Raw genomic sequence first — 13,274 nt, 5'->3', positions numbered from 1 at the left:
GTGGCGACGACGCTAGGCCTCCGCCGTGCAACAGTTGAGAGCACAACCATGCTCTATTTCGGTTGAGAAAATAGAGTTCAGCTCGTGCATTTTCGTGCGTATATGTGGATTTATGGATGAGCTATGGACTTCGATTCAAGGGGAGGAGGAAGAGGTTAGCCAAGGCAACTTCGTGGCGGTGCTCGGTGGGACTAGAAGCTGATGATGGCGACGCTAGGAGCTGCTCATGGTGGCTTTGTGTGTGAGGAATGGTTGTCGGTTTTGTGGGTTTCTGAAATAGGGAACTTTTGGGTGCTTGATCCGTGGTTCACATGGGTTGGATAAGGTGGTTACGGTAGTGGTTGGGTGGTTTGCAAGGCTGATGTGAGAGGAGAGGGTGGTGATCTTGCGGTTCATGGTGGCTTTTGGCCATAGATTTGGTGCTCGATTATGTGCTCGGTTGATGCGTGGAAGTGATTTCTGATTCAACGTGAGATGAAAATAGAGAAATTGAGAGATAAAAATAGCTTAACTGAAAAAGGAGTTGGCGAGAAGAAATGAAAATGGTGGAAGACATCCATAGATGAGGTGGTCACAGAAATGAAAATAGCTTAAGCATGTTCTGATTTCGTTTCCCTCTTCTTCTGCATTTTTTCTTCTTTTTAATAATTTTACATATTACGTCAGCAAATGATGTCCAAAATGGTGCGCAACGTGCTTGTACTTAGAAGAACTCATACATAATATAAGAGACCGTATATGCACGTACACGCCTGATGCTGCAGCAATGCTAGCTGTCATGGTATTCGGCCATCGCAGAGCAGGCAAATCTGAACAACACACACAGATATTGATCATCATGATCTGGAACCCTAGCTTTTCATGAAGTACGTACGTACTACGTCCTCTAAAGGGCGATCAGAACCATGCAGTAATATTAGTTGAATAGTTGTTATTAGAAATAACAGGGAGATAGCTAGCATATATGTTGCAGTAGATGAAACTTCCATTAACTCAATATTGTTTTAACAAATTATTTCTAATTATTACTTAACCCAAAATAAAGATCATCAATCGATCGGTTGATTTTGTTGTCTGCATCATGTTTAATTTTGTGTTTTAATTGGTAATTAAAGCATATATATTTATATTATATATATTATGGAACTTTCTCCGGAATATAATAATATTAATTCTCGAGCTGAATTCAGACAAATATTTAGAAATAAAATATAATAATTAAGGCCTAATATTTAAATAGATTGAGCATCGGGTACGTAGGTTAATCAAGCTCATGTGTTGATCTATTTATATATATATATATATATATATATTGTAACCAATACGTTTTCTCATCATTTATATATCATGTTGGTATTTTTTTTTAATTAATATTTTAACCGTTGCTTTTACTTACCGTTGGTCTGTGTTAATAGCGTAATATTTTATTGTTTAATTAGTTAATTGGCCACGTCCTTATAAGTATCATCATTGATGGCCAACGTCTCTTTTCTTGTTAATTCTTTTTCATTGAATGCCCAGATGCTTGCTATATGGTGAAAACGGCTAGTAATTCTTTACTTGTTTGGTGAACTTTTTTGATAAAAAGGGGCATCCGTCTAGTGTCTCTGGTTTTTGAGAGTAGTGTTATATATCTTGATATACAATAAAATAAAAAAGAGGGTTATACGTAAATATTTTTTGAGAGTATTTTCAGATAAAAGAAATATGTTCTTTTGGTAGAGTTTTGAATTCAACTACTTGTGCAGAGTTCACTACAAGAGATATGATTTTTTGAGACAAAAAATTTTGTCTCAAAAAATGGAAATTTCGTCCCTAAAAGTTTTGGGAGACGAAAAAATTTCGTCTCTATTTTGTCTCAAAAAGGCTGTCTCAGAAAGTTTTCGGAGACGAAAATTGATTTTCGTCTCCGAAAAGTATTTTTAGGGACGAAATTGGGTGGAACCGGTCGAAACCGTTCGAACGGGAAATTTTTTCTGAGACAAAAGAATGTCGTCTCAGAATCTAGTTCGAACGGAAATATTTTTGTTCGAACAACATGAAATGTTAATTCGAACCAATAACCATATCTGACCAAGTTTGTTCGAAGAAAAATATTAACTGTTCGAACAAATAATCTATTTACAGAAATCTTCTGTTCGAACGGACTTTTAGAAATGAATTTATTCGAACGAGTATTTAGTTGTTCGAACGAACGCATGGATTGTATTTCCCGGTAAGTTCGAATGGGTATATTTTTGTTCGAATGAGAATTTATTAGTTCGAATGGATATGTTTTTGTTCGAATGTATGCATAAATGGTAATTTACCATTCAAACGGCATTGATCAAACAAAATGAAATTGATACTAATACAAATTGTAATCTATATACATCAATTGTTCAAATGTTTACAAACATCGTAAATATAAAAGGCTATTAAAAAAAAAACAAATGAATTATGATTGTGGTGGTGGTGGTGGTATAGGGTTTTGGGACATCATTAATTGAAATTGTTCAAACATTTTTTGGTTATTTAATTGTAGCCTCTCTTCTAATCTTGCTTCTAAATCTGCTGCTTGATCTAATCGGGTCAACAACTCTTTTTCCTTCGATCTCAATCGTTCTATCTCAAGTGCAGCTTCCTCTAATTTTTTAGTGTTGTCGTCATTCGATCTGGCTTTAGAAGATGATGAAGATGTTGAGGATGGCTTCACGCAACGTCCTAAGCCCCTCAAATATCCAGAACGTGATCCAAGAACTTGAGAAAAGATTTGAGCATCGTTGACAGATGATTCATCAGATGGATCCGCAACAGTGTCTTTAAGAGATTTCATCTTGTCCTGGAAAAAGAAAAACATTAAAATTAGTATATGTAACAAAAATATATTTAGACAATGAAATTAAATAAACTTAAACTTACATAATTTGCCTCTGCTTCAGGATTGCTCCAAACACCATCACGATTTTTATGTGCTTTAGCATACAATTGGGTCAGATCATAATCAGTAGGATTTTCTTCTTGCTGCAAAATGAAAATTAATATCATAATTTATACGAAAAAAGTGTATATATTAAGATTTATTGGAGACAATAAGAACTAACCATTTTTTTTGCCAAGCGATGAAAAGATCGAGAACCCGCGTGATGGTGTATCGTTAAATTTGATCTATTTGTTTTGTTCACTGTACTCCGTTTCTAAAAAAAAGAATTATAATTTTTATTTAATACATCTATTATATATTATTAAAAAAAAGATGGTAGCGAAATTACCTGATAAGCAGGATCTTCAAACAGATCACAAACTTTCTCTCATTCGTTTGGTGGCATTGCTTGGAATGGATTTTGACGCGCCTCTATCGTAGTACTGAACTTCTGGTAGTGTGCATGGCATCGACCTTTGTACCTCCGAAATGCATTCGACATGAGTTCTTCAATCGTTAGTCGATCCTCCCGCCGACCAAAATTTAGTTCAAACTCGTCCTTCAAAGAATTATAAACAATTAGTATAATTTCAAACATTCGCATTTAAGTAAAAATGTTATACAAAGTAACTTATTACCAGACAACGATTTTTGATGTGGTCTTTCACATCTTGGGGAACTTTAGCCCAGGATGATGTAGCCATCGGTGCATACGTGCGAGTAAGTGTACCAACATAAGAAGCAAGCCAAGCTGCCGAATCCCCAGAGCCACCGGTGTGATCATCAGATATATCAACTTTAATTTTACCCACTTTCCTTACTTTTTCTATGCAGACACCCCTCGTAATGCCTCTAACTCGGCGCTGGTTTACAACAGCTATATATACAAATGGCTTAGAATATATTTTAATTAAATTAATCTTATTTGAAAGATATACATTGAAAAAATACCTTGTTCTGGTTCTGTTGACGGTGGCCCACCATTGTTGGCAGGTGAAGCACAGGGGGATTCGCTAAGTGGTGGGGATGGCTCACGTGTTCTTTTGCGTTTAGGAGGCATATCTGTTTGAAATTACACAATATATTATTATTCGAACAAAATACATGAAATATTTTTATAAGAATTTTACCTACACAAATATCTGTTTGAAAATCATTCGGTATCAGTATTGCTGGACCAATCGCTCTCATCCTCAGTAGACATTTCAGTTGATTCATGTTCTTCCGACATGTCACCTTCAATTACTTCGGGTTGAACATCTTCTCTGCGCAATGGGACCATGTCATAATGGCTGAGATTAACAAATAGATTGATGCCTGATTCATTTTCTTGATATGCTTCTTCATGGTCTGGACTATCAACTTCTTCATGTGGTTTGTCTACCTCTGGAATATAATCATACACATTTCTCGGCGCAAATTTCTCGACTATTCTCCATGGATTTCCGAACTCCGGATCATCTAAATAAAAAACTTGATTTGCTTGGCATGCGAGAACAAATGGGTCGTCCTCATACCATTTGCGAGATGTATTGACACTTACAAAATATTCATCCTTACGCACTCCCAATCTAGGATTCGAGACATCCCACCAGTTACATTTAAATAACCAGACCATATATCCCCCCACATACTTTAATGCTATGATATTCTCCACAATTCCGTAAAAATCAATATTTTCATCCCCATGGCTTCCTTCGACAACAACCCCACAATTTTGAGTTTTCCTATATCGTTCTCTGTCTGCTGTGTGAAATCTATATCCACGCACCAAACATCCTGAATATTGGATAGCCCGCTTAGACGGACCACATGCCAAAGCATATACTTCTGGTGAGATTTCACCTGAATGTTCATTATATTTCGATGCAACCTACATAAATAAATTTTATTCTACTTATATCAATATCATATATAAATATGATGACACCTACAAATTAAATAAAGTTTAAAATACTTTCAAGCATAATTTTTTATACTATCAATACCGTATGTTCAAACCATGAGGCAAATTCTTCTTCATGCGTATTTTCTACGTCAGTCACACCATTCGTGCGAAATAGTTGTATATGTTCGCTGCATATGTTAATGTGAATTATTAATTTGTATCAATATATACTATATTATTAGAAATGCACTTAATACTACTACCAAATTAGATGATCATCACGAACCTCAAATACTGTTCAATCTCTTCACAATTATTTAAGACATACCATCGAGCTCTTTCAAACTCTCGCCCACATAGGTCATAGCCCCCTTGTGCACCTATAGGACGTACTTTCTGGGAAAACACGGTAAATGCTGACGAAACTCCCATTTGTCCACCTTCATAATTTCGATCCGGTCTCGTAAATCTAGTATCAACCCCACGAAAATACATTGAACAAAATGTATGCCACTCATTATGAATATATGACTCTGCGATCGATCCTTCCGGACGAGCCTTATTCCCCACAGATCGCTTAAGTTTTCCCAAAAACCGTTCAATAGGATACATCCATCTATACTGAACGGGGCCAGCAACTAAAGCCTCACGAGGGAGATGCACAGCCAAATGAACCATTACATCAAAGAATGAAGGCGGGTACAAACTCTCCAATTTACACAATATCAATGCAATGTCAGCTTCCATTTTTAATAAGGCATCAACTTTCAACGTTCTACTGCAAATATTTCTGAAAAATCGCCCTAATTCTGTGATAGCTGTACGAACATCTGGAGTAAGCTTTCCCCGCACACCAACTGGCAACAATCGCTGTAAAAATATATGGCAGTCGTGACTTTTTAGACCAGTTATCTTCCAATCATGAGGTCAGACACATCTTGACATGTTCGAAGCATAACCATCGGGTAATTTGATTGTCATAAACCAATCACAGAATTTCTTTCTCTCATCACTTGAAAGTGTATACCATCCAATGGGCATATAAGCTGATGACCCAGTATCTTGCAAATGCAACTCTGATCTGATTCCCAACTCTTTCAAATCTTTACGAGAGTTGACTGTATCTTTTGTTTTTCCTTGTATTGACATCAGGGTACCCAAAATATTCTCACATATATTTTTTTCAATGTGCATTACGTCTAGATTGTGACGCAGTGTTAAGGTAGACCAGTATGGCAACTCAAAAAAAATACTTTTTTTGGTCCAATTCAATTCCACTGCTTGTCTTTTCCTCTTTCGGCATGTTGCATTCTTTCCAAATCTGTTGTCTGGGACATCTGCCAATTGAGTGAGAATATCACTGCCAGAATACTCTGGTGGTGATGACCTACGATCAACCGTTCCATCAAACATTACCCTATTGTTTCGCCATCTATGATCATGAGGTAGATATCGACGGTGTCCCATGAAACATAATTTCCGGCCATTCGCTAACCACTGAGACTGTGTATCTTTGTTACAAACAGGACAAACCATTTTTCCCTTTGTGCTCCACCCAGACAAGTTCCCGTATGCCGGAAAATCATTAATTGTCCAAAGTATTGCAGCATGCATTTTGAATTCACGCGAAGCGGCCACATCATATGTATTGACACCCTGTTCCCACAACTCTTTCAACTCTTCCATCATTGGCTGCAAATATACATCTATTTCATTTCCTGGTGACCTTGGCCCTGGAATCAATAGAGTCATCATAAAATAAGGATCCTTCATACACTTCCATGGTGGCAAATTATAAGGCATTACTATGACAGGCCAAGTGCTATGAGAAGTGCTCATGTTGCCAAATGGATTAAACCCATCAGTTGCTAAACCAAGACGTACATTGCGAGGTTCTTCAGCAAACCATGGATACTCGTCATCAAATTTCTTCCATTGTAAGGAATCTGCAGGATGAGTGAGAAATTGATCATTTTGAACTCTTTCTGTGTGATGCCAAGTCATATCTTTCGCAGTCATCCGGAAAGTAAATAATCTTTGAAGTCGAGGAATAAGCGGAAAATGTCTTAGCACTTTCTGGGGTACATTACGCTTATCTGATGTCCATCTTGACTCAAGACACACCGGACATGATTCACATTCTGCATATTGCTTCCAGAAGAGAACACAATCATTCTTACATGCATGGATGATATTATAATCAAATCCTAACCCTCGCTTCAATTTCTTCGATTCATAAAAATTCCGAGGTACTACGTTATCCTTTGGCAGAGCCTCTTTAAATAATTCAAGCAGCATATCGATAGCCTTTGCAGAAATACGACAAATAGACTTTATATGGAGCAACCTGACAGTGAATGACAACTTGCTATGACGGGTACACCCTTCGTACAATTCTCGTTGTGCATCCTCCCACAATGATCCAAAGTCTTCATTTCCCCCAAATGACTGGGTAGATGTTCCTTCTCCAACCCTGGCACCAAATATGCCAGCGCCAAGATCTCCTAACATTTCAGTCATATCTTCTCCATTATCATAACCATCATCAGAAATATCAACATTTATGTCCTCCGTGTCGATCTCGTTACATTCACCCATCTGGTTGGTGTGACTGCCAAATCTAACTCCTTGGGGAAATGGTTCTCCATGTAAAACCCAATCTGAATATTTACCATCAATTCCATTTACGAATAAATGATCCTCCACAACCGTCATATTATAAGAACTAAGGTTTTTGCACTTCTTGCATGGGCATCTTATAAATCCTCGACTATCAACACTCCCACAAGCAAATTCTAAGAAAGACTTCACCCCTTGTGCATATTGTATATAGTCTTGACCAAGTCTATCTCCCAACAACATCCAACTTTTATCCATCTATAAAGGAAAACCACAATCATGGGATAAACACTATCATTCAACTATTACAATACATGTGTTTAATTACCATGTACTTTTAAGGTAGTTGGTCCTATCCCATTCGAGAGACTATCATCTATATCACATATATACTCAGTCTAAAACTCGTATGTTAGTTTAAATTTCGGCAGCATTTCCCTACAATTCTCCAAGTATGCTAGTCACGATAAGTCGTCGACCCTATTCATGAGCCGAGAAACTTATGAACTACATACTCGAAGAATGTAGAAAAATGTTAAACCAAAATTTAAATTGACTAACACAGGAGTTATAACTAAGTATATATGCCATATAGATGATAGAATCCCAAACTGTCCACTTTGGACAATTCAAGAGTTATACCCAAATATTCTTTAAGAGAATATTTGGCCACAACTCTCGAACGGGTCTAAGGTTTAACTGCATGTAAAATAACTACAAAATCCAAACACTCAGTAATAAACATAACAAGCATATGTCACAAATACATGGGAAGATTACATTACAAGTATACATGATGGGCCTTGAAATATTTAATACTTGAGTACTCAAATATCTTCACATATTTAATTATAATTTTTTAATTAAATATCTTATTATTATATTTGGAGTATTAAGCTATTTAATTAGTGTACTTAGATATAATTAATTATACATTAAGTATTAATCATCTTATTACTTGAGTACTTACTTATGTTCAAATATGTAATTATAATTTTTTAATTAAATATCTTATTATTATATTTGGAGTATTAAGCTATTTAATTAGTGTACTTAGATATAATTAATTATACATTAAGTATTAATCATCTTATTACTTGAGTACTTACTTATGTTCAAATATGTAATTATAATTTTTTAATTAAATATCTTATTATTATATTTGGAGTATTAAGCTATTTAATTAGTGTACTTAGATATAATTAATTATACATTAAGTATTAATCATCTTATTACTTGAGTACTTACTTATGTTCAAATATGTAATTATAATTTTTTAATTAAATATCTTATTATTATATTTGGAGTATTAAGCTATTTAATTAGTGTACTTAGATATAATTAATTATACATTAAGTATTAATCATCTTATTACTTGAGTACTTACTTATGTTTAAATATGTAATTATAATTTTTTAATTAAATATCTTATTATTATATTTGGAGTATTAAGCTATTTAATTATCACTGCAAATAATAAGTATTTAATTCTGTGATACTGTTCGAACAAACACTCTATAAGTTCGAATGGAACGCTGGTGAAGTTATATTCTGTTCGAACAAATAAAAATTAATTCGAACAGTATTCAGAGCGTTCGAATTAAACCAACCCAGAAACCAGTCACGAAACAGAGCACAAAACTGATAAACAAAACACAATTTCTGCATTCATGATGCCATATTTCAATACAACAAACTCAAAACATCATGAATATCTCTAAATATGATTATTAAAAAACTTAGAAAACTAATAAAACTTACCTCTTGTACTAGCAATTCAAACTTTAGTCAATCCACAATACCTATATATACATAAAACACATTAAACTGTTGTTCTATCCCAACAAATAAATGCAAAAACTCTATAGATATTTGTAAACGAAAATCGGAATGAAAAATACAAAAAAACACAACTTACCTCTTGTCCTTCTCCTTTCTCTCTCAAGAATCTCTTCTCTCTCAACGCTTTCAAGCTCTCTCTCTCCACAACACTCTCTCACAGCCTCTGCCACGCTCTCTCTCCTTTTCTCAATCTTCAATCCGAGTGAAAAATGAAGTAAAAGGATCGGATTAATAATATGTGCATTTCAGTTCGAACTAAATTTTAATCAGTTCGAACGCGAAAGTCCAAATACCGCTAATTTTTCCCACAATTTTTTCGCGTTCGAATTAATATTTTTCCAGTTCGAACAGAAAAAGGAATATTCTCCAGCATATACTGATAACTTGGCGCGAATTTTCCCTCCAAACAAAAAAAATTCGTTCGAACATGAATTATCTCTATTCGAACTAACATTATATTAGTTCGAACAGATAATTAGATAAATATATAACTATACACATAATACACCCAATATTATTATGTGTATATGTAAAAATTATATAGACTATATAATACTAAGTGTCACTAATATCATAATACTAAGTTTCTTATCAATCTATAATATTAAGTATTTAAAATAGTATAATATTTTATTTACAATCACTAATAGTGTTATACTTATAAGTTAGTATCACTATAAGTATAATACTAAGTATCACTAATAGTATAATACTAAGTGATATTAAAGTATAGATACCATCAAAATATGAAAACTAATAATACTGTAATATTTTATAATATAGTCCAAGTACTTGGTTTATTATTAATATACAAACTAAACATATTAGAAATATGTTTTTTATACTAGTATAATTAATGCAATGTTTTACTATATACTTACTATATTTACTTTATAATGCAATACTTTAGACAATACTATTTTATACTCATCTAATCCATAATATATATACTATTACATATATATATACTAGATACTTACAATATATATAAGTAACTAGTATAAAACTCTATACTATCGATATATAGTTATCTAATATATATTATTATATATACTAGTGAGAAATTTGGCCATTAGTACTAGTATACTCTGTATTATATACTATTATTACTAATACTTCTCAATTGTTTTACCTCTTGTACTTATATATATATATATTTTTATGAAGTATTATATAATTCATTCGAACTTATACCCTTCTAGTTCGAACTTATACCCTTTTAGTTCGAACTAATTATACTTCCGTTCGAACGAAATCACGTTATTTAAGCCGCGAACCAGTTTCTTCCCCAGGAGATTTCGTGCCTCCTCTCATTCGAACTTTTCGATTTCCTCCGCCGTTAGCAGCCACAACGCCGCCACCAACTCCGACCAACTCCTCAAATCTCCTAGAACAAGAGGTATGGGTTAAATGTTAATTATTTTTATAATTTTTTTAGTTAGTTTTGGGGGGGTCGGATTTTGAATCAATCCGGCCCCATTTTGTTGTTTTGGGGGCAAATGACACAACTATAATCGGTAGAAATGATAGGGATTTACTCCTAAATCATTTCTACCGATTAAAATATTGGATTCCTTCATAAAAATGAATGTGTCGGTTCGGTTCTGAGTCGACTCAGCCATGTCTGTTTGGCTCAGGTCCATTCGAATGAATACAAATTTCATTCGAATTGAAGTCAAGTCCATTCGAATTAAATTTATGTTAATTCGAATGGAATATAATTTTATTCGAATGGATTTTAGGCTAATTCGAATGGACATATCTGAGGTCATTCGAATGAAAATTATGTTCATTCGAATGAATTTAAATTTCATTCGAATGAATATAATTTAATTCGAATGGAATTAAAGGCCATTCGAATAAGCAGTTGTCAACCATGATAGCACAATATCATCATTCCTCTAATTCACTTTAATTAGATCACATATATCTTTTATACATCAACAGTATACTAATGGCAAGCAGCAGCGGAAGAAAACGTTCCAGACCCCAGACAGTAGAAAGTACCTCCGCATCTCCTTCTCAGCCGGCCGTCAGGCCTATACTAGTTGAGCGGGAGATCATTTTAGGTGACTTCCGTGACCTCACTTGGGAGGGGCGGAGCATACATGACATCATCACCGATCGTGGATGGACCCCGATCTGTCAACAGAGGGGCACAGCATATCCTGAGATGGTCGGTGAGTTTTACCGTGCCATGGGTGAGCAGCCTGGTGATGCTCTATGCTATAACTTAGTAGTCCGGGGAGTGAGTATTATATTCTCTCCTCGCGTTATTGCTGAGTTCCTAGATTTGCGGCGAGAGCCTGGTGCCTATCCTGCAGCAGCAGCAGCGAGATCAGCGACTGCACCATCTGGAGAGGACACTACAGTCGCATCCTCATCGCCAGTGCCGGATAGACAGACCGCAGAGCTGGATGCTAGCTCGGATGATAGCGAGAGCGGTGATGAGGTACCTGATGATGGTCTCACAGACGATCAGGTTCGTGACCTAGTGCGAGACCCTGAGGCTCCTCCATATGATGGCGGTAAAGTGATCCGACAGGCCGACTGTATAGCATTTTTCAGAATGCTTAATTTGATTGTTGGGTATAACATTGATCCGAAAAAACACAAGACTGATTTCGGGATCGAGCGGGCCAGATTTTTGTTACGGTTAGCACAGGGGGAGCCGATTGATCTGGCATTATATTTCTTCCTCCGCATTCGCACAGAGTCACGCTATTCGGGTGGAGGTAGTCTACCATTTGCGCTTTTGATATCTAACCTCTTACTCCATTCAGGGGTTGCAGTGACTTTGACTGAGCGGAGGTCGCCACAGATGGGGCCCGTTAACAAGATCACATTCAGTAAGAGCAAGGGTCACTTGTCGAAGACTCGTCCAGTCCTACAGGATCAGCCTCCGCCTACTGATCCAGCTTCTACTGCTGCTGCCCCTATTGAGAGACACCCTGCTGGGGCTACTCCAGATGAGGTACGAGCTATATTGGCGGACCACCGCGACATTTTATTGAGGGACTTCATTCAGCCCATGATGGAGAAGCTTAAGGACCTAGAAGGACGGTTGCAAACTTTACAGGAGGATTTTGATTTATATAATAAATAAATATTGTTAGTAATTTTTTTACTTTTTTATATTGTATAGAACGTCTAACTCATTTTGGAATGTAATTAATGCAGTATAGTTTTTATTTTTAGTGTTTGCTAGCCTCTTTATTGTTAATAACACATTTCTTCTCATTATACTTAGTGTTCACGATAATTGAAAAAATGACACTATCTTTAAATTAATATTTAGTTAACTAAAATATTTTTAAATTAATTACATAAAATTAATTATTTATGAATTTGTAAATATTTTAATTCATTGTAAATCATAATATATAATATATAGAACTTTTTATTTACTTTGGAAATGATAAAAAATTAATAGAAAAAATATGTATTCTTACAATTTTAACAATATATCTTTTCAATTAAATAATACCGTTCGAACACGTTAATACTAATTCGAACAAATAATATTGCATTCGAATTAATTAATTTTCTGTTCGAATTAAATTTAATTAGTTCGAACGGCATAGATTTTTGGAGACGACCTAATTCGTCTCAGAATCTCAAGTTCGAACTAATTTTTTTTAGTTCGAACGGATTTATAAGGTTTTCCATGTTTTGAGACGAAATTAAAATTTCGTCTCAGAAAAGTACTTTTAGGGACGAAATTAATTTCGTCCCTAAGAAATTTCGTCCCTAAAAATTAAATTTCTTGTAGTGGTTGGTTCGGATTATACGATGATTAGTTGGGCTGTTGTATCCTGGAGGAGTCAAGTCAATAGAAGTTCTGCTGCATCGGTTAATTTAAGACTTTGTACACCACAAAAGACTTAAATCTTCTTAAGAAGAGCAATATTTCTGTACCTCAATTCAAACTAATTTCGAATATTAATTTTCTTGTAATTTTTATTATATTATTGTGTATTTCACTAACAATTTTAAAGAGAATTTAGATGAAGTCTACAATTA

The sequence above is a fragment of the Carya illinoinensis genome, chromosome 8 (genome assembly GCF_018687715.1).
Source record: "Carya illinoinensis cultivar Pawnee chromosome 8, C.illinoinensisPawnee_v1, whole genome shotgun sequence".
Taxonomy (NCBI): domain Eukaryota; kingdom Viridiplantae; phylum Streptophyta; class Magnoliopsida; order Fagales; family Juglandaceae; genus Carya; species Carya illinoinensis.
The sequence above is the reverse complement of the archived record's forward strand: the minus strand, read 5'-3'. Positions refer to the sequence as shown.